The sequence below is a fragment of the Spermophilus citellus genome, assembly GCF_964194105.1.
Source record: "Spermophilus citellus genome assembly, chromosome: 5".
In the NCBI taxonomy this organism is placed as follows: Eukaryota; Metazoa; Chordata; class Mammalia; order Rodentia; family Sciuridae; genus Spermophilus; species Spermophilus citellus.
Window position 1 is genome coordinate 122,399,853 of NC_138186.1, and position 26,423 is coordinate 122,426,275.

The following is a 26,423-nucleotide window of genomic DNA, read 5'->3' on the forward strand; positions in this document are numbered from 1 at the left end:
TGATCTGTTTAAATTGTGTATGTTCTCTTGACTTAGTTTGGGTTAATCATTTGCCTCTAGAAATTTGTTTTCTATTTTTCTGAAGAATAAAATTTCAAAATAGTTTCTAATATTCTTCTATATTTCAATAGTGTCTCTAATGACATAGTGAAGTATCACTCTTGAGGAACTTTGTACTAATTTGCACTTCTAGATTGCATGAGAATGCTTGGTTCAGTAAACCATCTTCAATCTTGAGTATTACCTTTGAAAGGAATTCTTAACCATTTAAAATATTTTTTAAAAGAGATACATATTTCTGTTCATGCAATCTCTGAACTTAATAAGTCATTATAAATTCTATATATTTAAATTTAATTTTTATAAATTGTTCATATCATCTGCACATTTGTATTGGAAATTTATTTTCTTACTGACTAATATAAACATTTACCTGTCTTTTGTTTATCCACTTATCTACATAGTAAATCAAACCTCATCTGCTTTTTCAATAAATATTTTTCTAATAAGTCACATTTTTCTTAATTTTACTTATTGAATTTTGTTTATTAGAACATATTAGGCATCCTTATTTGCAATTTGTCCTTTGTGTTTCTTCTGCTGCTTTAATTTCCTTTATGCTTTGATATTATACTGAATGTTTAGTCTGTAGTAAATTACAGTGGGTGTTAATTGATGTTCAAATTGACATATTTTCCTAAATAACTAATATAAAATACCATTGCCTAATATACTGCTTCTTGGTTCTGTGGTCTAATTCAGATCTACATTCTGTTTCAAATACTAATGTGTTGCTTCTTGTACTACTATTTTAGTTTTAGAATACATTTCAATATAAAATGAAATGAATGAAAAAAAATATGATAGATGTCTTTATCTCAGTTAGTTAAACCAGTCAAGTGTATTTCTCTCTCATCTAACATTTTTTTCCTGAGTTGGTTACAGTTCTGGATATTTTCATTCTGGAGCTTGTCGAGTTGAAAAAGCCGGGAGAAAAAGAATAAGTGGCTTCCACACACATATTTTATTGACAAAATCCACTCATGAGGCCAGCCTGTGTTCAAAAGGGTAGGGTCTTGTACTCCTTCTACAGTGACAGGCACAAGTGATACATTGTGCAAATCCACACAGAATCCACTTTAAAAATTAATGAAGTCCCAAGAAAGATTCTATTGCACTTTTAACTGCAATTGCCTTAAACCAAGAAATTAAGTTAGTTGTAACTGGCATATTTACAATATTCAGTCATTTTATCCACACAATATTTCTCTTCATTTATTCAAATTTCTTTTTTAAAACTCTCAGCTAAGATCTAAATTTTTAAATAGTTCTAAGAGAATTATTCATTTTACTCAGTTTATACTAGATAAATTTTATATATTTTCATGCAATAATACATTGAAAGAACTTTCCAATTATAATTTCAATTACTTTAAAATGGTATATGTAAAAAGTTATTTAAAAATATTGATATTGTACCCCCCACTTGGAATTATATCAGTATTTTGGCTGAATGCTCATTTTTAATTTGAAGAAAGTTAAGCAATTCCCTAGAGCTGTGCTATTCAATATAATAGTCATCTGCCACATTTGGTTATTTACACTTAAATTAATTACTATTAAGTTGGATATTCAGTTCATTGGTCACATATGCCAGTTTTAAAATGCTGAATTGGCACATGTGTTTAATGATTATTTCTTTAGATAGACACTAGCTGAAGGTTTTCCTTGTTGCACAAAGTTTGATATTGTTACTGTTTGGTTCTCTAATAATATAACACCATTATCTGTCTATAATGTTTAATTTTTCTTTTTTCTAAAAGTTGTGATTTTTCTCATTTCTGTTTTGTGTTCTAGTGCTTTGCCTACAACTTTAAACAAAATGTTAATTAATGATGGTAATAGAGGTGAAAATACACAGAATACTGATTTTCTGGTTTTATTAATTGGAAATAAATTGTCTCTTTAAATTGCTAAACACAGTAATTATTGTTCCTACCTTCTGTATCCTCAACCATCTGCCCAAATTCTTACCACTATTATTCATTGTATTTTATTTTCTAGATACATTTGTATTGGGAGCAGTACAGCATGGGAGAAAGGAAGATTCAGTGAAAACAGCATGCAGGATGTCTCAAACATTAACACTTAACACTTATTCAGTGTTATTCACAAGAAATTTTGTGTTTTTAGGTACAAACTAGGATTGTGCAATAGGTGAAAGGTGAAAAGTAATCAAACATTCCACTGACTATTCTCAACCAAAGCAAGTGACAAACTCTCACTGGACATGGACTGCAATTTTTAATGTAACTCAATCTATTTTATCATGAATGGAATATCCCCAGTTTATATCATTCCAACTAAGACCATTATACTTAGTTTTAAGGTGTCTTGAATTTTCACTTCCTGAAGGTGCTCATAGAAATTTTTCTTCTCGGTTGAAAATAAAAACAAGCTTTCATCAGAGTTCACCAGCCAGATACATAGGAGGTGTATGTATGTTGACTTACAAAATTTATTTTTATTCAATATTGTTTTTGTTCAATGGACTTGTGGAACCATTAAATACATGTATTGATAAACCTAAAAGTTAATTACCTTCAGAGATGTAAACTTATTATGTGTGAAAAGAATTCTAGCAAGGTTTTAAATCAAATTAAATATTTCAAAAATCATAATCATTAAGTACCAAACCACTTTAATTTGAGGGAAAAAACATTTATGGAGGATATAATAATTTTCACAAGGTCACAATAATATTTCATAAAGTTGCATGAATTTGAAACTAATTTAAAAAGATTATTTTTAGTGATAAAATAACATGTATTTGTATATATTTATGTGTATATATGTGTGCACATACATATATATACAAAATTGATAAATATCACTATGTTGTTCAACATGACTGATATTTTTTTAAAGGAATCATTAATTGTTTACTGGGGAAATAGCGATAGAAATAAAATACAAAAGTAAAAACCCGGTCTCTTGGTGAAATACAGGTACACTTACAATCTGATATTATGTTTTCCTGTATTTGAGTCAAAGCCTTCTTTAAGTAACTTGCAATTTTATTACTAATTTGGGAATACAAAGGAGGGGAATATTATGAAATGAAAAGAAATGTATATGCACAAAACACATTTTTTTTCTCTAAATATTTACTTGTCTGCTAGTAATTGGGTAGTTGAGATATTCAAAGATTCCAGCTCTCATAAAACTTTCCAGAAGCTAATGTTTTTGGTGGTACATATTCATCATGTTTCTCATAATGTTGCCTTATTTAAAGTAAATATTTTCTCCCCCAGTGTTTACATTAATGACTTCCATAAATATCATAGCCACAAACTACCACTGTGTAAAATGTTCCTATGGGACAGTAAAGTAAATTTATACTAATATCTCAAAATGCCTCTTAAATAAATTCACATGCATGAAAATCCTTATATGACCTTTTAATAAAATATATTAAAACTCATTTGTAAACTCTTCTTATAGAATTTTCTCAGGGACAATATGAAAGTGTTTTTGTAAAAAATGCCAAATAAAAAAATTATTTGTGAATCTGGCTGAAATATTTGTAAAAGTTTTCACTTTAAATGTTTCTATTTCTCTCATTTTAAATACATATGACACTATATTTTATGGCATAAAGCTAATGTCTGATATTAGATGCTAAATTCAAGTAAATCGGATATAAGCACAGAAATTACTACTGTATGTTTATAGCAATATTTTCTCTCTTGTGCATGACGTATACCACATATTCAGAGTAGACAGATAGAGACATGGAAAGCTTAGGAGTAAGTACTAAGAAGTACTGGTCTCACATAACTGTAAGCCATTTTAAAACATGTTCCATGCTTGTTTTTATAGAACTTTATCCTCACAGTCTTGCTCTTAATGAATATCTGATGGATAAGTAAATAAAAAATAAATGAATTTTGGCATAAACCTACTCCTGAACAGTTTAATTTAAAAAATGTTTCAAGTAAATTTTCCTTAAAAAACAGTATTTTTTGCATATTTACTTTCATCTATTTGTATTCATCATCCATCACAGTTCTATCCCTAATCCTTGTCCCAACTGTGATTCTCCTCACATAATTCCCTTTCTCCCCTGATACCTACTTCCTGATCTTGTGGTATTTCCTACTAAGGAGTCCAGTCTTTGGATGTTTTGAGGTTACTTGTATACTTTTAAGTAAATTGCAAAGAGTGTCTATCTTTAGCCCTTTCAATGGCTGGGGTAATCAACCTATGCACACAGACTATCCCTCTTATACATATTCACACTTTGATCTGCATGGAAATAATAATCAGTGCTATTGACAGTAAACATTGATTGCTTACTAAGTATTATTTACTAATTATACTTGCATAATAAATATACCTTATAGTAAGTACATAATGTAAATATTAAAGTAATATAAAGGAAGAATTTATTGAACATTTAGTGCATGCAATTTGCATGGAATAATGATTAAGACCTCACAACTCTGTGAGGTAGAAACTATCTATAGACTGCAGTCAACACACTGAGGCCAAGAGCAGTTGAGTAATTACCTAAGTTAACAAAGCTGCTGAGTGGCTGGGCCGTGTTTCAAAAACAGCAGTATGACCCATAAGCAATGCACTCACCCCAATCTTATACTATATGTTGTTATAGTAGAGAATTTCTGTGCTGCATTTTTACTTGGCATCTTTGAAAAGCAATTTCCTGTGCATAAAGATTTATTTTCCATCTCAGATTACAAATTGTATGAACATTAGATAATTGTTGAATGAATAAGCAAATAAATAAATATTAGACTTTCTCAGGTGGATTTATGATTTTGGATGATTATGTTTGTTTATCAAATCTCTATATCCTAAGACTAGGTAAAGAAGTAAGAAGGAAGGACAAATCTAAAGCCAGACACTATAGAGTCATTTTACTTTACTTCTTGAAACATCATTCTAGGATGGAAACTATTTTTTGTATATTTATAAAATACAAAAATGAGGTAAATAGGGCTCAGATAATGTAAGTAACTTACCAGGTAAGAGATCTAGTGCAAAGCCAGTGCTCCTGAACCATTTCACCATGTACATACTATCAGGGAATATGACATTTTCCCATGAGTTTAAATTTTATACATAAGTAATTAAGAAAACATAGTGTGAATTCTGGTTTTACTATTCATGGGTTTCATAACTCTGGAAAATCATTTCAAACCTATATGGTGATTTACTTACTGAGAAAATGAAGGAATCAGAGGTAATGATATCTAAATTTCATGGCTGATGTAACAGACCATTACACTGAAATTTAATAGCTCCTTTCTGCAATCATAATTTATTCCAACTGGAATATTTTAGTTTATTTGTATGTAAAATACCAACTATACAGAAATAATAGCCATCATTAGGAATGTATATTGAACAAAACAAATAATAAACAAAGAGATGGTAATTCATAGACAAAATTATCAATTATAGTAACTGTACCTGGTACACAAACCAACACTCACATTTGAGTAAGTTTTATAATACAACCATTGGATAAAAATACCACCTGAGAGTGCTCATTAAGTAAACTTCTTTGTAGCTATAGTTTTCTTAATATATGTTATTTTAAATATTTCAAATTTATATCATATCTTCTATCCTCTATAACCTAATCTCTCGAGGATAGTGGCCAAGAATTGATGAATGATCCAGTAGAGAATTACACAGCATTTACCTCTTCTGGAGAGATATGACATTTCAGGTTTAGGATGATTCATCACATGGTTAATATGTCAAGTTTTCCTTTGGGAATGTTTGTTGCTGCAAAACACATAATGGAGCTATTACTGGTTCATCTGGAGCTGGGCTAGAGTCAGCTGCTCTTCTGGAGTAGCTAAGTAAGAGGACTGGCATATGTCCAAATCACCTATTAGGCAACATCTGAATTTGGGTCTCATGCTGCTTTCAAACATCCTGATGTACTCCAAGTACAGAATCAATGCTCCCCTACTGACACCTTAAGTCCTGTCCTGGCAATTAGCGGAACCAATAGGAGGTATGGCTGATCTGCAAACACTTAGGTGTTCTCAATTCCAGCTACAGTTGTCAGGACTGGTTTTCTATCTACAATTAACACTATACAGGACATTTTTTTTTGCTTGTATGCACTGAAAATCATTTAGTCTTTAAGAGTGATTAACTTTAAAAAAAAAGAAGAAGAAGAAGAAGTGATCAGTACATTTTTGTATTCATTCATTTTTAGACAAGTTGGCCACTTGGGGGACCACTAACTGAATAAAGGTAATGGGTGGTAAACTTTGCTCTGAAGAAAGATTGGAGTCAGTATCCATTGTTATCAGATGCTCACCATAGCCAGCAAAAGGCAATCAAATTAAGGAGCCAAAAGAATGGTAATAATTACTAGATTCTGAATACTAGCTATAATTCATGAATGATAGTAATTTCTCAAAAGTTTATCTGTAATTTAATTTCATGTATAAAATCCTCCCTTTTGTGAAGCTAAATCTGACCTTCCCAGGAAATTTTCCAAGAGGAAGTTTTCCAAGAGAGGTCATCACCCAAGTGTTCTTAACTTTCCTGAGTTTCAGTTCCCCTTAAAATGGTCTCATTTCTTTCCCCACAGGCTGTGCAAGACCTAGTTCTGAGAAGGATACTCATGCCTCAGCCCAATTTCTTAGCAGAGTTAAAACAGGCAGATTTTTCAAAAAAAAGATTTTAATAAGACATCAAAGAAAACAAAATTTAAATAAAGAACACTTAAAGTATTGAAATAGTCCAGTCAATTGAAAACATTTATTTTCACACCACCACTATCTCATGTCACTGAATAGTTTTGAAACAAAGTACAGGGCACCTTACTTCTAATAATTTAGATTGCCTCTCAAGATGAAACCAATAATGAACCATTTTGCATAGAGGTTACTTATTTGTATACTTTATTTAATTTATCCTATGATTATAACCTGTATCTGATTCATTACTATCTCAGTTATACATCTTCATCTACGTGGTCATTATACACATAGGCAGAGTAGCTAGAATCCTGAGCAATACAGCTTAGGACTGCTACCAACCAATTATGTGTCTATCACTTTCAGAGTACCCCAAATTTCCCAACATTTTATTCTGCCTAAGGCACTGAAAGCTTGATAAAATATAATTTGCAATTACTCACTAAACCCTTGGTGAGAATGAATATTAAATATGAAAAGGGGAAGATAAATTTGTTACCAACTGGAAAATGTTCTTGATTCTTAAATGCCAAATAAAAGAGCTTGTCATTTCAGTTGCACCATAATCCCAAGATATAGAACCAATATTTAAAAAAATAGAAATATTAGGAGAATACACTTAAAGTATTTTTCTGGAATATACATTTGAGTTTATTGTGCAATTTCATCAAAGTGGAGTCATGAATTGCTGGCAGTCTCAGACAGCAAGCTCTTAGCTGTTTATAGATTCAGCACGAGTCAACAGTGCAAGCAAGTCTAAGGAAAAAAATATGATCTTAGACTAATGACAATGTCATTCTCCATTCAGGGCAGCGATCGTTTCACTAAATTCTTCACTGGGTAAGAATACCTGAGAGCTTGACTTCGTAAATAGTATTGCTAGAAGTTGAGAGTGGTAGATGTCACCAGAGGATGATGATAAAACTAGTGAAGAATCCAGAAACTGTTTGCTGTTACCCATTAAACAGAGTAAGAAAGATTAGGTTTCAACCCCTATTGATTTTGGGATGAGAGATGAACACCTTTAGGCAGATTACCTTGTCCTTTCCAGGGTTAGGTTCTTCACCTATGGGACAGATATAACAGTACTACATATAGTCATCGAGTAGGTCAGAGGGAATCGTTTACGTTAATGCATTTATTAAGTTGCAATAAGCTACTCAAATTTTATATGAGAAATAGTTGACTTGGTTCTGAACATTAATAAACTACAGTGCAAGAGGAAAAGTCTTGTTGCTGAAGATTTTAAGAAAGGAGGCAGGCATAAAAGTAAAAGTGAAATGGATTAAGTTTAACATATGAGAAAACCTAAATGTCAACCATATCATCAGTGCCTCAAAAAGTGTTATGTTGGACTGGGAGTGAAGTTTAGTGTTAGAGCGCTTGCCTAGCATGCGTGCTGCCCTGGGTTTAAATCACAGGACCACAAAAACAAAAAAAAACAAAAATGTCATTTGGATTTCAAAAACTGAAAAAAGACTTTGAGAAAGTGGTTGTGACAGAATTTACCAGACAGCTTACAAATATGCTTTTTTTGTTAAAGAGATCAGCAGCCCAGTTAGGTTTCTCTAGGATCCCAATAAGATTTTTCAAAATTATTTAGTTAAAGCTAACTTACATGTCTTAACCATGTATGCCACCACTAGTGAGCTCCAATTATTTGTAACATCTTTTATGACTTCCAAAATTATTTAGGTATGTATCATTCATGTTAAACTATAAATTGAGAGTCAAAAAAGAGATTCTTTAAAAGCATCTCCCTCCTAATATAATATACATCCTGGAAGAACAAGTAGAAAGTTTGTTATGTGAAGACATTGCTTCACATTTCTTGTGCATGTATAATGCTTTTTAACTCCAGCCTCCAAAACAATGCTAAGAAAAGCAGCATTATATGGATGAATACTAGTAGAACAAAATCAGTCTACACAGCCAACAATATGCAAGGAGAAGGAAAACCCCATGCCACTTGGTAAATAATCACCCTGGAAAATGAACAGCTTTAAAAATCTTGCTTGCCTCTTTAAAAAGAGCCCAAGTCCACTTCTGACATAGTGTATCAGTGGTTCTTGGAGAAATAAAAGGAATCAAATCTCACGCTTCAGCAAATAAACTCAACACTGTAGGGATCAGGAAGATATCATTTTTTCTTTGCAAGCTTGTGGCACTTAAGAACTGGCTCAAAGCAGAACAGGCAGCACTTGGGGCTTCTTTGCTTTCTTTCTGGTGCATCAGCATCAGTTTGGCTAATGGCCTTGATGGGCAAAGGCCCTGGAGGGGAAGGACGAATGCCAGCTTCTTTAATCTGAAGATGTTATGCAAGAGGCAAATACCTTATTCTGCTTGTTTATTATGGTTCTCTTGTTTATGGACTGTGGAAATGAGTGATGCTATGCATTCTCTAAACAACAAACACATCACCATTTGGGGCAAGGAAGACGGTTTCTTTGTATGTATCCACAAACATAATAACTGTCTACTTAACTAGTCAGGTTTCTCTTTGCATCAACTCATTTCCTGTTTGGTGGAGAGAAATGAGAAGAATGTCATGAAGGATAAATCTTTAATTATCTGTGAGTCTATTTAGAAGCCAGTGTGGAAGCCTTCTAACAGCAGGTTGAAATCATTGAGAAACGTCCTGTCCGTACCCTCACTCAGTGATGACTTGCAGCAGATGAATGTGCCAAAGGGGAAATCCATGCATCCTTGTGAGTTACAGCCTCATTTTTAATGATACAAGACAATGAAATAGCAGCAGAGGGCCATTGTAAATCCTTCTATTTTTTTTTTTTCAGACTCAGCTTTCAAAGTGTGAAAATGGAAAATTTAAAGGTGCTCGAGTCTAAAATGAGAAAGGTGCCAAGGAGAGAGCTTTTTATAGTTTGCAGGATCCTATCTTTTAGAAAGAAAAGGTGACCCACTAGAAATCCTTGGTGAGTAGACACAGTTAAATAGAGGGCTAGAGGTGAGAGAGAATTATTCCAGTTTCTGGTGTGGATCTACCAGGTTGTGTGTGCTAGCCTATTTATTGAAGAAATAAGATTTATTCTATAAGCATACTTTCACAAGTACAGTAAGGACAGTAGAAGTCAGGGCAGGAATGAGTGTGAACCAACATGACCAATAGCATTTACATAGACACAAGCGGAACTAATCCTGGGGTTAGAGGATGTACTATGTTCTCTTCCTACTTGTGGCCTTTTCCAATTCCAAATGCCATAGATGGAGGCTGGTCTCCTGGATAGGTAAAAAAGGGAAGGAAAGCATTTACAGGAAACAATAGTTTACAGAAGAGGATGCAAGATTCTTACACTGCATAGGAAAAATACTCCAGAAAGGTAATGAGGGGAGGAAAAGGATTCTGAGGAGGCAGAAGAGGACATTGAAAAAAAAATAATAAGACATTGGTAAGAAAAATGAAAAGGGTGAGAGAAATTTCACAGTGAAATAATACTTATGATGATCCTCTAGAGGTATAATTAGGACACTCTACAAAATGACAATGAACACTATAATATCTATGAGCATTAACAGATGCACAAATATGGCTACAATTCTGGGAAGAAATGATGCTCTATTTGTGTCTGGTGACTTTCAGTTGAGGCATATGGTGATAGCCATATGTGGAGATGGCATGGCTAATTGACTCCTAGGCTGTCTTTCTGGAGTGTGAATCCAAGACATGACAGAAATCCTGCCCAGAGTCATCAACCTTACTCCTCTCTACTTCTGTTGGACCACATTGCTTGGTCACAAAAAACACATTTATCCTTTCAACATACATTTATTGAGTGCCAGTGTGCCAGTGGAGACAAAGCAAATAGAGGAGGGTTTTGTTCTCCTGAGGTCTACACATTTGTGTTCTGGCAAGCATCTAGACAATAACCACCTACTGTGATTACTGTTATGATGGAGAATTAAAAGGGATTGTAAAGAGGTTAAGAAGAAGGAATAGCTAGCATGGACCAAGCCTCAAAGATAAAAAAAAAAAAAAAGCCTGACAAAAACAATCAACTAAAAATGATTCATCTCTTATCATTTTGACAACCTTGACTTTAGAATCCCTCTACAAATTTCAAGGACAGTAGAAAATGACAACTCCATCTTCAACAAAGTGAATAAAGACATGTGAATCCAAAACACAACATAGGATGATGGAAACCATATTAAATGATTATAAGTCACTGAACAGGCAAGTCAAACCCCAATGTCTGTAGAAGAAGAATCAAACAAGCTGCTAGAAGATTCATCCTGGAATACCCTCCCTGAGATGTGAGGAATCTAGGAATATGAGGTGAGGCAAAGTGAGTGAAAAATGGATTCATGTAAGAATACCTGTGAGAAAAGAATCTTTTCACCACCACCCCCAGTAGGTAAATTACTTCACCTCATCAGTGTGCATTTTAAAGGAAACATACCAGAGACTTTCCAACTCACAGGAAGTATAATAAAGACAGGAGAAAGAAAAAAATATACATAGTTATTTATACAAATAGCAAAGAGTTGGCTGCTAAAAAGTTCAGAAAGGAAGAGTAAAGAAGATTCAAAGTTGTGATATTATTACAGAAAAGAGGAAGAATTCTCCAGCCTGAAAGAGAAGTTTCCTGATTCAATGGAATCATTAAACACTACTACAATGAACAAAAAAATAATTCACAGCTGATCACATCTTATTGGACTTTTGATATAACTGGGATAGAGATTTCATTTTTATAATGAAATTCAGGATAAAATTCTGGACATTTTCAAACATTTATTTCAAATTAGAGTTTAAGGTAACCTTAAAGCAAAAGCCTCTGGAAAGGAAATATGACTCAACAGGGTAGAAAGCATTACATTTTTTATTAACTTTTTCATTGTGAGGGGAAAAAAGCACAAATTAAAGAGACCAGTAAGAGTGCACAATAAGTTTACAAATGTTAAGAATGTTATGAAAAGTCATCTACAAATTACATAAGACCACAAAAGAGCCAAAAAATACTAAAAGTGCAACCTGTCAATGGATTGGAAAGAGCAGAATGAATGTTCATATAATATACTGATGTAGAAACAGTCCTTGCCATCTTAAAATGAGTAATGTTTGACAAATTGGAAGAGAAAAGCCTGGTTTTCAAAAAAATAAACTGTCTGTTAATTTCCTTATTTGCAAAATGGGAGGTAAAGGGGTAGTTCATACGATTACTAGAGAATTACAAGAATTAAATGAACAAACACATGTAAAATATTTATAAAAATATATGACATATGGTAAGCAGTTAATGAGGTTAGTATCATTTGATTTTGACTGCTGCTTCACATACTTTTCTTGTGAATCCAAACTCTAAACACACCTGACATGGAAAACACACAAAATAAAGAATAATTCAGTGATGACCTAGGAGAAGTGGGAAGTGGAATAGGAGGAGACTGGGGAACGCTTGTCTCCAGACAACAGAGAAGCTTAGAAGGCAATATTTCAACCTACTATATCCAATATATTTTTGCACATTTAGGCTCAACTCAATGACCATCTCTATGGTTCCATTAGGAATGAGGATACATAGGACTAAGGAAAGATCATTTGCATGTTTTTTTTTTTTTTATTTTTGCACTAGGGGAGCTGAATGTCAGACATACTGTTGAGAATCAGGATAGACCTACTGTATGGTACAGGCTATAAAATCCAAGTAAGATCTCCAGAGTCCCATTTCAGGAGAAGTAAGGAAAGATGACTTCAAGGCAGAGGTCCATATATATACATTGGATTCAAAGTGAATGCATTAGGTAAAAGGAAACTGTGATCAGATTTAGCTGCCTGGATATCCACTCTAAGCACATCAAACTTGTGTTTTAGGGAAATAGGTTTAATCTTAAAAACCACTTGTGAGCATTGTGGTTTTTTTTTTTCCCTAACAATTCTTAAAATATACTAGGGAACTGGTAAGAATGAGCTTATAGAAATTTGCCTCAGTGCCTGAGGCTGAGCAAAACAGGAGAAAGACAGTTAAGCTGGAAACTCAGCATTGATTCTACCCACTCACCTCCTGAAGCAACTTTGACAAAATAGTCACCTTTAATTCAGTCAAAATAACACATTTAGCATGTGGGTTTTGACAAAAATTTAAAGGAGAAATGAAATATTTGAATGAAAATATTTGAAATGGAGAAATTTTATGTATTTTCCCCTGAAAGTCAAAAGAAAATTCAGCAGAAATAATTAGACCTAACTATGGAAATTGGAAAATAAGTTTATAGAAGACAAATTTATAAATAATAACAAGCTAATAAATGGAAAATTAACAATATAATTCATGATTGCAATGAAAGTTATAAAATGTTCAAGAACAAATTTGAAGAGAAAAAGCACAGATAGGGAGAAAACCATGGAATCATATTGAAGGACATAAAATGAGATCTCTATAAATGGAAGCATACTCCTTTTTCTTAGGTAATAACAATATCATAAAAATATCAATTCCTCCTCAATAAATATATTATTATTTCAGTTAAAATCCTAGCTTATTTTTAATTGTTAAATTGTTTTAAAGCAAAAGATTAATATGGCTAAAAGGTAGAACACTTGCTAGCATGCGCAAAGAACCTGAGTTTGATCCCCAGCACTATGAAAAAAAAATAATAAGGCCAAAGGAAAGCATAGTTATTTGATAAAAACCAAGGCATTTATCTTTGGAAAGTAAGTGTATTAAGGCAATGCTTACCTTAATACACACATGATTCCACATAACCAAAGAATTCTGGAAGGGACTAGAGATGTAACTCTGTTGTAGAGTGTTTGCCTAGCATGTTGGAAGCCCTGGGCTCTATCCTCAGCAATAGCAACAACAGCAAAAAAAAAAAAAAAAAAAAAAAAAAAAAGAAAAAAGAAAAAAGAAAAAAAAAGTCTGGATTCAAAACAGAAAATGGCAAAATGTAAAAAAAAAAAAAAATAGTATCCAGTATATTAGAACTTAACATATAAAAAAATTACTAACTGAATTCAAAAAGCAAAAAATTTCTTTTTAACAATGAGAGCTTAAGTTACTCTCAATGAGACTAGTACAACTTTGACGTTTTCTTTGTATCATAAACAAAATGAAATTCTAGTTTTAGAGAAGGATTTGGTATAAAAATATAAAATAATAAAATATCTGAGAAAATGTAGATATGTATAATCCAGCAAAGGGAAGCCCATCTTAAACAAAATAAAAAACCCAGAAGCTATAAAATAAAAGATTTCCATGAGAGCTGTGGATATACCTCATTTGGTAGAGTGCCTGCCTCACATGCATAAGGACCTGGATTCAATCCCCTGCACTGCCCCCCCCCCCCAAAAAAAAAAAAATTCCATGGTACCTTTAATGATACCCTTACTTCTAATTAGTTTAGTCTGAGATAAAATATTTCACAAATCCAGTCAAAGACAAATGATAATTTGAAGAAAATACTGACCAAACATTCCATGAGTTTGTTTTTAAAATCTAGTAAAAGCTGTAGTCAAAATACTGAAGTAAGCCATTCAAACAACTCCTAGATTACTAGTTCCAAATAACCAATACATTTTTAAAAATATGTTCTCACTAATATTTAAGCTTTAAATTCATAATACAGTTCTACATCTTGAAAATTAAACTGGAAATTATTGAAAGAAAAATAGCAACTGGCTGGTCATTATGAAAGGACAGTCATATGGTCACATCTTGCTGCTGAAAATATGAATTTGTAAAAAGATGTCTCAAAAGCAATCTGTCAATACCTATTCAAAGCAGCAGAAGGCTTATCATTTGATCCAGCAACTTTATGCCCAAGAATCAATCTAATTGAAAGAAAAGTGTTAATGTGTAAAGATGAGAAAAATAGTTCTTGTTTGTTCTGTTCTTTGTTTTAAGTAGACTAAAGCAGATAACAAAATAGAAGTCTATCAATAGAGTTTGGTGGAGTAAATTGTGTTACAATTGTGGAATGATGTTGCCTTCTGTAACATATTAAAACATGTGGGATGGTCTCTCTGAAAATGCTTAGTCCAGTAGCCAATTTCACCGTAAGACCAGACCTGTGCAAAACACTGAGTGGCTGGGGGTGTGGTTGAGTGGTAGAGGGTTTGCCTCTCACGCATGAGGTACTGGGTTCAATCCCCAGAATCACACACACACACACACACACACACACACACACACACACACAATAAATAAACAAAAGCTATTGTGTTCATCTACAACTAAAAAAAAAATTTAAAAGAACAAAACACTAACTGAATTTGTTGAATCATTAAGTGAACCAACTTGTAACATTTATTAGTGATGTAACATAAAACATCACTAAAGCCTCGAGCATGTTGTTTAAATAATTAATAATACCAAACAAGTTTGTTTATATAAATGGAACTGGTTATTTGGGATTGGCTAATTTAATTAGCATTATCTTCTCCAGCTTCATCAATTTACCTGCAAATGTCATGATTTTATTCTCTTTTATTGCTGAGTAATACTCCATTGTGTACATATATCACTTTTTTTTATCCATTTATCTCCTGATGAGCATCTAGGTTGGTTCCATAGTTTAGCTATTGTGATTGGTGCTGCAACAAATGTTGATGTGGCTGTGTCCTTATAGTATGCTTATTTTAAGTCCTTTGGGTATAGACCCAGGAGTAGCATAGCTGGGTCAAATGGTGGTTCCATTCCTAGTTTTCCAAGGAATCTCCATACTGCTTTTCATATTGGCTGCACAATTTTTGCAGTCCCACCAGCAATGTATGAATGTGCCCTTTTCCCCACATCCTTGCCAACGCTTATTGTTGTTTGTATTAATAATAGCTGCCATTCTGACTGGCATGAAATGAAATCTTAGAGCAGTTTTGATTTTCATTTGTCTAATAGCTGGAGATGTTGAGAACTTTTTCATATATTTGTTGATGTGCCAATGTCTTGGCTGGGCACAGAATCACGAGCCACTCAAGCAGGAACAAAACTTTATTTTTGAAAAAGCCGCCAATACTCCGTATGCCCTGGCAAGCCAAACCCTGTCCACACACGCGTTCGTCTACCGGAAGGGGGGGACCTCCCCCGGAATTCCCTCTTACTACCCTTCCCCAACCAATGGGAACTCTCCAGGAGTCCCGTAACATGAGTCCCATAGCAGGCCAAGGTGAACAGCAGGAGTCCAATTTCCATATGAATGTAAATCTTAACATAATCATATCATCTCAATGGCTACAACCAAAAGTGCCATGCATCATATTATTTGCTTGTGGCTCCTAGCATTGATGGTATATCATCTTCTGAGAAGTGTCTGTTCAGTTCCTTGGCCCAGTGCCAAATGGTATTTCTGATATAAGGAGGCTTATTCATAGTGGGGTTGGGAGTGGAAGCATGGGAAGATTAGATGAACTCTAGATAGGACAAAGGGGAGGGAGGGGAAGGGAGGGGGTAAGGGGTGTAAAAAAGATGGTGGAATGATATGTACATCATTACCCTAAGTACGTGTATGAAGACTCAAATGGTGTGAATATACTTTGTATACAACCAGAGATATGAAAAACTGTGCTCTCTATGTGTAATATGAATTCTAATGCATCCTATTGTCATATATAACAAATTAGAATAGAATTTTTAAAAATAAAAATAAATAAATGGAACTGTATAACTCCAGAAAGAATTATGGTACAAATAATGTAATTTAAAGTATATGAGAAAGAAAAGAACAAAACGTAAAATTCAAGGAGAAAGATATCCAACATAAACATGAATCCAAATATCTGAAGCTGTCCATGTTTATAAAATCTTTTTAGAAGAAATGTAGCATTATGTCTCATGTTTCTGTTTTTACGATTGAGCTTTTAAAGGTAATTATACAAAAGACTGAAGGTAGTTCTTACATTTTGACCTATATAATTACTTTCAACAACAACTGTTACAGAAATGGAATTTAATGCAGAAGGATGTTCATCAAAGTGTTACTTAAACAAGAAAAAATGGCAAAAAAACCTTCTAAGTGTCAAACAATGAAAGTTGATTATATTCCCCCAAAGCATAATACTATAATACCATACAACCATTAAATATGATTGCAAGAATAATTCTTATGGAGAAGACAAAGTGTTCATACTGCTAAAAGAAAAACAAAAATAAGGTGTTCATTGTGATCTTATGGTAATGCAATCTTGAAATATTTTTACACACTATTATAAGTTGGATATGAGGATCCTCCCCAAAGCTCCTGTTATACAGGAACATTTCTAGGTAAATGATTGAATTATGAGAGCTCTAACCTATATATCCATCTTAGTTTGAATGGATTGGTTGGGTGGTAACTTTAGATAGCTGTGATGTGGTTGGAGGAGGTAGGTCACTGGGAGCATGTCCTCGAAGGGTTGTTTTTTCTGTGGCTGCTTACCTTCTCTCTCTCTCTCTGCTTCCTGACCTCACCATGACCCTTTTTCCATGCTATTCTGCCTCACCTCTGACCCAGATCAATGGAGTTGGCTCTCTATGAACTAAGACCTCTGAAACCATGAGCTAAAATAAACTTTTCTTTTTCCCTATTGTTCTTGTCAGATATATTGATCACAGTGCTGTGAAAGCTAACTAAATAAGAAAATTGATATCAAGAGTGGAGTTGATGCTGTGGATATCCTGACCACATGGTTAAGAAGCTTTTGAAGCTGTTTTGCCAGGAAATAATCTTTTAATGTTTAAAAATGCAAGTTGGAAAAGCTTTATGAAGTTGTAAATGTTGCTTACTAGGATTTTGGTGGAAATTCAGAAGACCAGCATGTCAATAGGATTGTGAACAGTAAAGACTAGGCTCATGAAGTTTCAAAGAAGTATCAGTCTATTAAAAATTAGACTACAGATCATTCATATTATGTTCTGGCAAAGAAGTCTTCTACATTTTGTCCATGTCATGAGATTTTTTTGTGAGGCTGAATTTAAAGGTGATGTGCTAATTAATCTGGCAGAGGAAATTTCAAGGCAGCATAACATTGTAAGTCAGAAGCATGGATATTATTGGTGGCTTTTAGCCAATTTGCTGTTATAATCAGGAACAAAAAGCAAAGCAGAAAGATTTGCAAAACTTCAAGTATGGCCAGGAAAGTTTGAGCAAAACTAGCACTAAGGAAGGTAGGTTGTTAAAGGGAATGCAGACTCTAAAGAGATTCTAAGTACTTTACAGTAGCTTCCACTGAGATTTCAAAGGAAGGTCTGGGAGGCAAGACTAAGTTTACCAGAATCAGAGTTCCTGTGGGCTGCCTCTGCAAGAGTAATATGTGATAAGGAAGTCAAAGCTGCAGTGGAGATCCCTGAGATCAAGAGATGCAATAACATGTAACATCTACCAAGGAAAGCATCAGAAATTGAGCAGAAACAATCTGAGAGGCCACGGAGGGCTGTGACCAGAAGGGTCTTAGGGGAAAAGCTACACAAGCCCTTTGAACAGAATATCAGAATGCTATGTGCCACAGATGCTGAATGTGGAGGTACAGGGCTTGTTTGCCTAGCTGGATTTGGGTCTTGTTTTGTCCCCCTTTCCATACTCTATTTCTTCATTTTAGTACTTACTCTTTGCTACTGTACTATAGACAGGTATAACATGCTTTGTTAGGGTCTGTAAACAAGTCAAGATGGCGCCTGGCATTTTGCCAGAGGGAGTGGTTTGTGAAGTAACACCATCGAGCCATTAAGTGTGGAGATTCCTTATTGGTTGACTGCTGTATCTAGTTTATGTTAATTAAGATAAGCTGTGTGTGATGTATATATACCCCTCCTGTCCTACAATAAACGGCTCCCAGTCCTACTGTATCAATGTACACAAGGTGCTGGTCACCCCCAAGTTATTTTGCTGCAGCCAGACTGCGGCAATACTTTTTGTTGTTTCTGGGACTTACAGCTAAGAGTTTGCTTGAGCCTCAGAGGAGATTTCAGATTTTGGGGTAATATTAAAACTGGCAAGAACATGAGACTATTGGAGACTAACTAAATTTATTTTGCATTCTGAGGTTGACATGAAGTTTTGTGGACCAGGGGCAGAATGTTAGGTTTGAATATTAGGTATACCATCAAACCTCCTGTTGATGGAGGAATATTTGGAGGTAAGATGATTGGATTTTGAGAGCTATGCCCTAATAAGTTCATCCTAGTTTGAACTGATTGGGTGGTAACTATAGCCAGGTGGGCAATGGCTGATTGAGGTGGGTCACTGGGGGCTTGTCCTGGGAGGTTTGTTCTTTCTGAGGCCTCTTCCATGCCCCCCCAACTCCCAACCCCCCTACCTCTGCTTTCTGCTTCTTGATATCACCATTAGCTGAGCAGCTTTTCTCTACCAGGTAGGTCTTCCACCATGATGTGCTGCCTCAGGGTCCAGAGGAGTAGAGTCAGCTGTCTATGGACTGAGACCGCTGAAACCATGAGCTAAATTAATGTTTCATCTTCTACATTGTTTGTGTAAAGTATATTGTTCACAGTGATGCAAAATCTAACTGAAACATACACATGTAGGGAAAAGATAGTAAGCCTAAGCACAAATATAGTAATATTAATTATTGATAGATTGAGAGATTTCTAGAAATTTTACTTTATAAATATATGTTTTGAAATTAAAGCATTTCAAAATGAGCAGCTATTACTTTTATATAATTAAGAAAAAGTAATTTGAAATACCTACATATGTATGTATGTGTATGTATGTATACACATATAAACCTTCAAACTACATACTTACATTTTTTCAGCAACATTTGAGATTACATCTTACATCTGCCACACAAAGAAGTCATTACTAAAGCTAGGACAACATTTATGGAAATAATAAACCTGAGTATAGACTTCGAAGGCAGACAGACAGTGGAGAGGCAGTATATACATGACCTAATTGGGCTGAATCATTTATTTTAGGGAGGGAGGAGGGAGGGGGGGAGGGAGGGAGAGAGAGAGAGAGAGAGAGAGAGAGAGAGAGAGAGAGAGAGAGAGAGAGAGAGACTTTTTTAATATTTATGTTTTAGTTTCCTGTGGACACAAACATTTTATTTCATTTTTATGTGGTGCTGAGGATCGAACCCAGCGCCCTGCGCATGCCAGGAGAGCGTGCTACCGCTTGAGCCACATCCCCAGCCCCAAGGCTGAATCAATTTTATCACAAAATTCCAAGGGTAATACAATTACAGATAGATCAAAGCTATATGGATCCTATAACAAAGATTGTTATTGTTATAGGATCCATATAATTGATTTGTTTATCAATTGCTGAATAATCAGAAGTTTGAACCCAAAACTCCTAAGTCCACAGAGAAAGGGAAGAATACAAAAGAATAGATCTCCTTGTCATTATTCTAGGTAAACAGATGGTCATGATTTTAAGAATAAAATTAGAAATACAATGCAAAGGTCCAGGTTACCAACATGTGAAGATCAATCCTGTGTCACTCAACTCAACTGGGACTTTATATTCAGCAACAAAATAAAAGACTACAATGTGTTTCATTACAGTTTCATCCTGGGAGTACATGCTTTTGATAAAGCCAACTGAATAAAGAAAAAAGAATATATTTATGAAAGAAAAAATATCTTCTGGAATATTTTAATATATGGTCATTTCCCATAGTCATTAATTTGTAAACTTTCACTAAGAATGAATGTTTTTAGTTTATTATTGCAAAGGATTATAAAAAGACTTATTTTATAGGATTGCTATATTATGTGTGATTATACAAGTTAATTTCTTAATACAGTGTAAGGCCCAAAGTAAGAACTCAATTAATGTTAGCTATTAATTCTAACACTGTTAATACTCAACTCCTAAGCCTGCTATTCTTCTAAAAGATAAATGGTCTGATAAGATACGTTTCTTTCCCCATATCACATGCTATAGAGTGCTCTCAATGGGCTTCTCTTAATACAATCCTGGCTATTTCCTTATGATCTAAATGTTGAAACAGCTGATGGTTTAATAATTACATAAACAAAACAGCCCCCCGAACGTGGTGCCTAAAATGCTGAAATGCCAATTTACAAACTAAAGTGTGCCAAGGCAATCCATAATTGGCATCATTTTGATTTCTTTAAATGTTAAAGTTGAATCTTCACTTACTTTATATGTGTCAACAGTCTATAAGATATGTGTTCAAAAAGGAAGGTAGAGAAATGAGTTTTTCTCAGTCATGGAATTTGAACCTAATGAGCCACTTTGGTCACTTGGTGCCTAAGCAAAGCGTGTAATTTTAGGAGACATTACCGAGTTCTTCCCTGTGCTCCTCAGAGTGCGTGCTGAGAGGTAAACCTGGCAGTGCAGTGTAGTGATGTGAGAACATGAGACAAATTTTCTAAGTTCTTCAAGCATAATAAAATCATGAATGCTTAGTGCTAGATAACCCCTCTTCACAACACACTGTTTTGCCCATAGTGATTTGTTCTCCATATTTTATTTCAAATGTTTCAGATGGGTGCATTTTAAATGACTCATGAAATGGTGATTGAGTGGCCTCCCTTGATTTTCTCAGCCTAGTAAGCATACCTGATTGAAAACTGCTTCTGGAAATGCCTTGCTTAATCTATTCTAATATATTTAGAAGATAATCTATAAATAATTAGACACTTCAAAATGGTCTTTAGATTACATCATTTATTGAATGTCTATAGAACATTTAAAATTATTATGAAAATATACAATATGCACAGAAGTATGCTTAAAATATTAGTTTGAAATGTTTCATAATATGATAAAAAGTGGGAAAATTAAGATACAGATAGAAAAATGTCATTAGTTCTTGAAGCTACAGGAAAGGCATATTTTGCCATTCTTGCTTCTTCTATCTTCCACTAAGATTTAAAAATATTTTTCTCATTTTTACTGGACTACTTCAAAGTAAAATCTATGCTCTATGTCAAGTCGCTTATAAATAATTTTGTATACATATCAAAACAGGAAATTTTTCTTTTAAATTCTTATATATATAGTATATATATTCCATTATCACATTAAAATTAATAACATGCCTAAATATTATCTAATACCCAGTCTACTATAACATTACCCAAACTGACTAAAAATACTCTTTTATGATCAGTCCATTCAAACTAGAATCGAAGTAAGGTAGATTACCTAAATTTGGTTTCTATATGACTTTTAGGATTTTTAGTGTCTATCTAGAATAGTTCTTCTCAAGTTTTTTATCAGCTGTTGCTGATAAAAATATTGTTGTATAAAATATTATTTTAGAAACCAGAATGAATGTCGAGAATATCTCACGTTCTGTATTTATCTAATAATTCCTTTCTTCATATGTTATTTAACTTGTTGCTTTATTCAATGAATTTCCTATCAACCTGATTTTAATTCAGATTACTTTTGTTCTTTCTTACACCCAAAATGCTGCATAGGGCTGCTGCTTATTTCATATTACATCTATCAATAGGCAAATACTGGGTGGTGTGCTCATGTATGTTAGTGATGCCAACTTGTTACTTAGTGAGTCCAGGAGGTGACAGCGAGACTATGTGAAGTTAAAGTTCCCAATCTTGCATCTAATTGTTTTTCTATCCATTGGTGATCTAAGTGGAACAATTTCTTCATTATGTCATAATGAAAGTGGTGATTTTCCAATTTAATTTTTGTTTTGATGGGATGGAATTATTATGGATTGAACTTTCCCTGATCCATTCAACCTATTTGGCTAGCCCAAGCACAGTCTAAACAGAAATTAAAATGAATCTTTGCCTGGACATACCGTGGTTGGTGTCCATTTCTTTTAGTTAGTACTCCAGCAATCTCCACTGATGTTCAAGTTTTGTTTTATTTTTCCTTTCTATAGTATCATTATGATTTTTTTCATATATTCATTATTTTAATTAAATGTAGTTTCTATTCTTCTTACTGTTCACATTGCCCAATTCTGCTTTAAGTTTATCTCTGTGTCCTTTGCCACAACTTTGTTAGTCTGTATGAATTTCTTTTTCATTCTATATCCTAGGCTTATCTTATATCTTGATCTTTAACTATAAACAACTCAAGGATTCTCCAATATATTTTAAAAGTACAGAATCACATTTAAAATCCACAATCTGTTTGTTAGAAATGAATTGTTAGTTGATTTTCATTATCAAATACTTTCTACAGTACACAGGGTTAGTAAATAAGTAGTTTTATAAAGTTTGCAATAATCAATGATCATTCTGGTTATTTCAAAATTAAAGGGTTTTAACTTGATTTTTTTTCTTTGCTAAAAATCTTTGCTCCTGAAAACAAAAACTTTTAAAATTTCTCTAGCATAATGCACATTATTATCTCTAAGAAGCTTTACCAATACAACATTATTAATAAGACTATTACATCCATCTAAGGTTTCACTATAGCTAACTTTATCTTCAGCGCATAGCCTGCTGTGATTTATAGTCAAACACCATTTGTCCTAAGTTTAGTAAGAATAGTTTTTCTTTCTTTTTTTTTTATATTTATTTTTTAGTTCTCGGCGGACACAACATCTTTGTTGGTATGTGGTGCTGAGGATCGAACCCCGGGCCGCACGCATGCCAGGCGAGCGCGCTACTGCTTGAGCCACATCCCCAGCCCACATGCATGGAATTTTATTACAGTTCACGTTCCCACATTATCCCTCCCCTTCTCTGTGCCCTCCCACTCCATTCTCCTTCCTTTCCTCTACTGATCTTCCTTTTACTCAAATATTTATTTACTTCTTTGTGGTGCTATGAATTATTTATTTACATTTGATTGACTCTTTCTACTTTAACATAAAAGTGAAATTTCTGTGGTATATTTCTATACATAATTTGTTAAAGAATTTATTTCATATTTCCTCTTTTCCCATTCCACCTCGTTTCCTCTTGATCTCCTTGTTCTACATTATTGGTCTTCCCTATGTCTGTATGATATCCACTCCTCCCCTCCTTCTTTCCTTTATTTTACTTTATCGTCAACATATTAGAGAAAACATTCAACCCTTGATTTCCTGAGTCTGGCTTATTTAACTTAGCATGATGTTCTCCATTTCCATCCATTTATCAGCAAATGCCATAATTTCATTCTTCTTTATGGCTAAGTAAAATTCCAATGGCTAAGCAAAACTCCAGTTTCTTAATTCATTTATCTATCTGTGTATCTGGGTTAATTCCATTATTTAGTTCTTGTGAATTGTGCTGCTATAGACATTGAGATGAATGTATAACTATAGTATGCTGATTTTAATTCTTTGGATAAATACCAAGGAGAGGGATGGTTGGGTCATAAGGTAGTTCCATACCTAGGTTTTGAAGGAATTTCCATGCTGTTCTTCAGTGTGGTTGTATTAGTCTGCGGTCTCACAAATAACGTATGAGTGTACCTTTCCTCCCCATAGCCTTGCCAGCATTAATTATTATTTGTGTTCTTGATAACTGCCATTTGGGATGGAGTGAGAAAATCTTATTTTAGTCTTGATTTAATTTCCCTGATTGCTACTTTTTCATATATGTGTTGGTTGTTTATGTTTCTTCTTTTTAATAATTTTATAGCGTTTCCTGATCTCTTTTTCTTTTCACATTTTTATTGGTGCATTATATTTGTAAAAAATGATGAGATTTGATTTTATATATTCATACATGCACACAAGATAACAGAATAATTTGGCCAGGATTACTCCTCAGTACTTTTTCCATCCTTTCCCTACTCCCATCCTCTGTTGCCTTTCCTTTAGTAATCTCCCTTTGATTTTCATGAGGTTCCCCACTCCCCACCTTTTTTTTTCATTTTTTCTTTTCTAAGCTTCCACATATGAAAGAAAATGTATATCCCTTGACTTTCTGAGTTTGACTTATTTTGCTAAACAGAATGTGGTCTTGAGTTCCATCCATTCTCCTGCAAATGATATACTTCCATTTTTTATTGCTGAATAAAACTACCTTGTATGTGTATCACATTTTTATCCATTCATCAATTGATGAACACCTAAGCTGATTCCATAGTTTGACTTATAAATTACACTTCTATAAACATGAATATATATGCATGTATCACTATAATATGATGACTTTAATTCTTTAGAGTAAACACCAAAGAGTGAAATAGCTGGTTCATATGGTGGTTCCATTCCTAGTCTCTTAAGAACCTTCCATATGATTTCCATAGTGGTTGTACTAATTTACAATCGGACCAACTGTAGTATAACATTGTTCCTTTTTCACCACATCCTCTCCAGTGTTTATCATTGTTTGTATTCTTGATGACTGCCATTCTGACTGATGTGAGGTGAAATGTCAATGTAGTTTGATTTGCATTTCTCTTATTGCTAATGATGTTGAACACTTTTTCATATATTTGTTGGCCATTGGTATTTCTACTTTGAGAAGTGTCTCTTTAATTCATTTTCCAGTTTACTCACTGGGTTATTTTATTGGGGGCTTAATATTTTTTTTAGTTTTTTATATATTAAATATTAACCTTCTAACAGAAGCATAACTAGCAAAGATTTTCTCCCATTCTGTAGATTCTCTCTTCACAGTATTATTTCCCTTGCTGTGCATAAGCCTTTTAATTAAACACCATCCCATCTATTAACTGTTGGTATTTCCTGAGTTTTGGAGATTCTGTTGAGAAAGTCATTCTCTGTACCTATATGCTAGAGTGTTAACCCTAGTTTTCTTCTAGGAGTTGCATAGTTTTTGGTTTAATTCCCATGTCTTTGATCCATTTTGAGTTGATTTTTTAAAATAGGGTGAGTGATAAGGATATAGTCTCATTGTTCTATATATTCACATTCTTTTACATTTTTCCAGCATGATTTGTTTAAAAGACTATCTTTTCTCCAGTGTATGTTTTAAGCACCTTTGTCAAAGATCAGATGACTGTAGATGTGTAAGTTCGTCTTTGTGTCTTCTATTCTGTACCATTGGTCTATGTCTGTATTTATCTAGTACCAGATTTTAATTCCAGTTTTTGTTATTATAACTATATAGTATAACTTAAAGTCAGGTATTTTATGCCTCTTGTTTTGGCTTATAATTGCTTTGGCTATTCTGGGGTTTTTATTCTTCCAAGTGAATTTTAGGACTATTTTTTTCTAGTTCTGTGAAGAATGTCATTGGTATTTTAATAAGGATTGCATTAAATCTTTATATTGCTTTTGGTATGGCCATTTTAACAATATTAATTCTCTGCTTTTTCATGAGCATGGGAGGCCTTTAAAGTTTTCTAAGGTCTTCGTGTGGTGTTCTATAATTTCATTTTATAGAACCTCACCTCCTTGTTTAGATTTATCCTTAGGTATTTTTTGTGAGGCTTTTGTTAATGAAATAATTTTCCTGATTTCTTTATCAGCAGATTCATTGTTAGTATATAGAAAAGCTATTGATTTTATAACTTACTACTTTGCTGAATGTATTTACTAGCTCTAGGAGTCATTTGATGGAGTATTTTTGATTTTCTAAATATGGGACTATATTATCTACATACAGTAATATTTTAACTTTTTCTTCTACTATTCCTACTCCTTTTATTTCCTTCTTTTGCCTAATTACTTTGGCTAGAATTTTTAACATTATGTTAAATAAGAGTAGTGAGAGTGGCCATCCTTGTTTTGTTCCAGTTTTTAAAGGAAATGCTTTCAGGTTTTCCCATTTACTATGAGGTTGGCTTTGAGTTTATATATATATCTCCTTTATGATATTGAGATCGGTTTCTCCTATCCCTAGTTTTCACAGTATTTTTTTCTTT